This window comes from Sorghum bicolor, chromosome 2 (genome assembly GCF_000003195.3).
Source record: "Sorghum bicolor cultivar BTx623 chromosome 2, Sorghum_bicolor_NCBIv3, whole genome shotgun sequence".
In the NCBI taxonomy this organism is placed as follows: Eukaryota; Viridiplantae; Streptophyta; class Magnoliopsida; order Poales; family Poaceae; genus Sorghum; species Sorghum bicolor.
Genome location: NC_012871.2, coordinates 65,714,262 through 65,719,884, shown reverse-complemented (window position 1 = coordinate 65,719,884; position 5,623 = coordinate 65,714,262).

Sequence of the window (5,623 nt, the reverse complement as noted above, 5' to 3'; positions counted from 1 at the left end):
AGTTTGCGAGGGAATAGCTAGCGCCTAGCGGAACGAGATCTTGATCTCATGGACCACTGCTGCTGTTGATGGCTGGAAGGACGAAGTCTGCCGGCCATGAACTTGCGAGGAGATGGCACCAAAATGCGCGTGCCCTCAGCTTGTTGCTTGGCTAGCTGAGTCAATGTCCGGTGGTGCTATGCGTACCTAGTTGTGAGAGATGCATTAGTTGTTGAACCTATATATGCATACTCCGGCTACATATGCAGTAGTTGGTCGCCTGCTTCTCTCTAGCTATACTATCGTCTCTAGGAGATAGATGAGGATGGCATGCACTTGAATTGAATCTGGTAAAAATTAAGCAGGGCTAGTACTTTCCGAGAAAGTAAACGATGACGTTAACTACTCAAAATGCAGAATCCGAGCTAGAGATAACTTCGTTGATATCATATTTAAATGTCCCAAGCAATTTATGTACCCTGAAGCATTAATACTATTTTCTAAAAGATTTATCGATCGATGCCCTAGCGCTAGAATTTGAGACCAGGTGGTGTTTTAGCCGGGTGGTAGTAGAAAGCAAGAATTATGACGTTGGCGCTTGGCGGGCAACGGCTGCAGGCACGTCTCAGGGGACTGAAAGTGGGGGGCTCTACTAGCTCGGACAAAGTGAGCAGTGTGAGAAGACAAAAGAACAACGGGATGCTAGCGCCCCGGCCGGCACTTTTCATTTGCACTCTCCGATCCGCTAGCCTCTGTCGCTCGCCTCAAAGAAAAGGGTGTGGAATTCTCGCAAATGATTACACTCATTGTTTTGTACCGCGGCAGCTTGGGGAATAGGGCAAAACATGAGACGTGACAGATTCTAAAGCAAATGCAGTAGTGCCCTTTTTCCATGGCCATGGCCACACACACCCCCACACACAGAGGCCACAGCAGCAGCAGCAGCAGCAGTAACAAGTAAGCGTGTCTCTGCTTTTGTTTCTTTCTACTACGCCTCATTGCCTGGGGGAATATATAAACATAACACACACAGTCACAGCAGCTTAGTACTAGTACTAAGTCCTTCAGTGGCTGCATGCATCGTTAGTACACCCTTCCAAGATGGAAAATCATTGCCAACACATGGAGGATAGCACATGAGCCAACAGTGCACTACCTCCCTTTTTCTGCACTAGACATGGTGTGCACCACTGTTTCCATCCATCCATCCCCTTCTCTCTCTCTCTCTCTCTCCTCTCCCCCGGCCGGTTGTTCTTGCTCATGATAAGTGAGAATGCAGGCTAAGATGTGTAGAGCTCTTCATTGGGAATCCATAGGTTTTGTTAGAGTGGGGGTGGGAGAAGAGAGGCCCGCCGCATGGTCCCATGAACTACGTGCATCAAGTAGTTGTTACGTTGCTGGTGAGAGGCGGATCACGTGCCCCTCACCCCAAGCAAAATGCCAAATCCCACACAACCGCTAAGCCCCGGCATAAAAATTCCGAGCTATGTCACTGCTGCAAACCGCGGATGATCCTTGTGGGCTAGTGCTACTGTGCTGCAGCACTACTACACCGCATTATACTAGACGGACCCTTCCTATCGATGATTTTTACTTCCTCTGTCAGCCTATATCTTTCTTCCAAGTATATATAAAAAAGTACTCGTATTTCCGATATCTTTCTTCCAGGCATATAAAAAAAGTACTTGTATTTATGATGCATAATAAATTTCATTAAATTCATAGTGAAATACGTAATAAACTTATTTGAAGAGATCAAACTTAAGATGACTGACTTTTAAAAATACTAGGTGTGCACTTATTTTGGAACAAAAAGAGTACGTGCAAACTTACGAGATTTTATACACTTATTATGGTAAGGCTATGCCCCTACTATATGATGACTACAATAATATATAGAATTGACTATATTCGTATAGCACAAAAAAGATATGTGTACTAAAATAATATTACAGTTGACTACATGTGCATGTTACTTTTTTCATACTGAATTTTTTTATATTAAGGGTCTGATTTATCAATGATAATAGGTATTAGTTAAATGTATGTTTGGATCAGCTAAGTCTAACCGTTAGCTGCATAAAAAAATTAGATAACTAAGAGTATGTTCAATAGTTTTTCTTAAACTCATTCTCTAAATCCTTATTTAGGAGCCATTTGAAGAAAAATCACTCACTTTTTCTTTCGACCTTCCAATGAATTTTCCATATCTTTTGCACACTTTGAAGGCCCGTCCCTATTGTTCATATTTAGCTAGCGATAAACTAGAAATGGAAAATAGTGATATTTAGATATCTAATTGATGAAGTTGTTGGAGGATTTCCTTTACTAAAATATCTATTTCTATCAACAGGGAATGATGTAAAGAGGTCCTTGTATTTGTTCTAACTATTAGCCAATGCGTGTTTAATTTGGATCCATGACTAATAGGTGCAAAAATCCCTATTAAACTATTAGCTTTTGTTAGTCCAATTAATGGGGACAACAACTAGTCAAAGGCTTAACTATTTTTAGCCTATATGTTACCCTCCTATTTGGCACTTAGGCTAATTTTTAGCAACTAACAATTGTCCCATGGATCTTTATAGGCACTAAAATGATCCAAACACATGCATGCGAATAGATCACCACTAACTATTAGTTTGTTATTAGGGCCTACTAACAATCAGCTGATTATCTGGTGGAGAGTGCTAACATGTGCTAATAGTCCGTTTACATCTCCAATCAACTATCCAACAATATATGAGCAAGTGGATCCAGACAACCTATGCTAGTAATAGTTGCAGTTCCCTCTGTCCCAAACAATGTTTTTCTAAATACTAAATGGTAAACAGTCGGTCACCTGCCGTTTAACCATTATTTGGGCTAAACAATCCATTAAATAGGCTAAACAGTTAATTAAACTAGTTAAACATATGATTAAATGGAAACAATGTACCACTGTTTAGCGTTTACACAGTTTAAACGGCCGTTTAGGTGAACAGTGGTCCCAAAAAGAGTTTGCCTAAGTTTGCCTATGGGGTTTATGCTAGTCTTAAGTTTGCCTAAGTTTATAGGAAAATAATAGCAAGATTTATATCTCTAGATAGTTTTCTTATAAAAATATATTTAGCAATTTATCTAGTGATACTAATTATGCACCATATATATTAATATTTTCTTATATATTTGGCTAAAATTAAAAATATTTGACTTTTCAACAAGTGAGAATGACACTCTTTATAGGACAAAAGGAGAATTGGCTACTCTGTATTAGCTGGCGAACTACTAGCATTAATAAGATCTTGTTTGGAACTCATGGTCTAGAGTTCAACTTTAGACCGCATTAGCTCTTAAGGCTCCAAGCAGGAGGTTTAAAGTAATGTCTAAAGTTTAGATTATCTCAAAACTTTAGTGACTTAAGGTGGTCTAAAGTTTTAGTTCTCAACTTTAATCAATTAAACTTTAGACCTGAGAATCCAAACACGTGGCTAAATTCAGATAGAGTCTAAACCACACCGTTTATATGGGAGTTGCCTAACAATTGGTGGAGACCTCCTCATTTTTCCCGAATCCAGAGCAAAGTCCTTTTGTCGTTTAAGGGAAACTAAAATAATTTCAATTCTTTTGGAAGGAAGGCGCATAATCCCCCTAGTTAAAACATCTTCTTAGTAGGGCTTCCATGCCACGCAATGAAGAAATTGTGCTAGAATCCTATTACAGTAGGGGTTTGGTGAGAGTCCACATGGCTATTACCGCGTCTACCCGTCGTAATATAACTAACCAAAGCAATAGCCGGGGCATGCAAAATAATCCCGGACAGCCTGACCCAGCGCAGGAAGTCGCAAACCAAGAGAGAAGAGACCGAGACCGAGACCGAGACCGACCAATTCGTGCGTGTACAATTATTGGCTCTGCTTGACACCAAACGCCATGTCGCACACGACACTGACTGAACCATTCGACGCCGATCCATCAGCAGCCGCGGCTCCACCACGCGTACAGAATGCAGGAAATCCCTTTGCGCGCACGGAAGAGAAGAAGGACCCAAATGATCAGAGAGATGATGAACTCGATCGGATCATCACCACGCGTACGGGCCCCATGCATGCGTCTATTCTATCCATGGAGGAGCGATGCAGGCACCGCCTTTCAGCGTTGGACTTGATCACTTCCACCTCCATTACACCAGCAGGCAGCAGCAACAGCAGCGAGCAGTGATTCTGATGCAGTGTGCAGTGGTGTGCTAGGAGAGGGAAGGGAACTGGGGGCCGATGATCTTTACGCAGACGATGCATCAACACTACCCGCATGCAGCATCACTGTCTGTGAGTGAGTGAGAGAGAGAGAGAGAGAGCTAGATCAGATAGCAGGGGCAGCATCCGCTTTCCAATTACGCCTTTCCTCTGTGACTGCCTGAGCAAGAAAAGGTTACTTGCATTGGGTTAGGCCTTAGGCCACCTTTAATTTGTTCTTTGCTTCCATACAAAAGTCCATGGTTTTAGCCCTCGCCCTGTGCAACTTTTCTTCCCATTTATATGCGACCCGGAGCTAGGGCTCGATCGCCCGTATCTTTAGGCCTCAGGTGCTCCTCCATGCATGCTCATGGATCGCTTCAAAAAAATTTTTTCAGGAGAAAAGCTCTCGAGTTCTCCTGCGCTTTCTTTACCCGGTGACTTTGGTTTGACAGAAAGGAACAACTAAAGATGCACCGTCTGAACATGCATCTACTGTTGTAAGTTTTTTTTTCTACATTGCAAATAATAAAGCGCCAAGCCAATGCATGGCCGCCTTCGTCGTTCTGAACCTGGCTTTTTTACACATGCACCTGTAGTAGCGCTCTGCTTCTAGCTTGGGCTTTCGTCCAGGACGTACAGGCAGCTCTTTCAAGTCGACGTCACCTTTGCTTTTGTTTCTGAAGAGTGCAGACCAGTTCACCTTGTCAATTGTCATGGCCAAGTTAAGGCCTGGTTTAGTTCGCAAAAATTTTCAAGATTCCCCGTCATATCGAATCTTTGATCGTATGGATGGAGTATTAAATATAAAAAATAAAAACTAATTATACAGTTTAACTGTAATTTGTAAGATGAATCTTTTAAGCCTAGTTACTCTATGATTGGACAATATTTGTCAAATAAAAACACAAAATTTTTGCGAACTAAACAAGGCCTAAAGAAGACGATAAAAAGGTGCATGTCTGTCCATTGCCATACAACTGCAAGTCGACTACTGTAACTCTGAAACACTCTGATGAAGTCGACTCTACAGCAGGTTCAGCAAGTTCAGCAATCAGCTCCAAAAGATACAAACATCAAAAGAACGAGTCATGTACAGTCTCTCATAGGCAAGGAGTTGACCAGATACAAATTAGGATATAGATGGAGATGGGCTATATATGCCTATGTGTGTTTGTTGGCAAACTTTTGATCTCTGCCCTTTCCCAGGCCAGATCGTACGATTAGAATTTGTTCCAAACGCCCTTTGTTCTGCACATATATAAGTAGCAGGATTCCTTCTGCCTTTTTCCCCCATGCACATCTCTTGTGCATAACACTTCTTCCTCCTGACAACACTATGGGGCGCTCCATGCACAGTGCCAGGTTCACTGGTAGTCATATATATAAGTAGTACTTGCATGGGCTAGCAATTTTATAGGAAATATAAG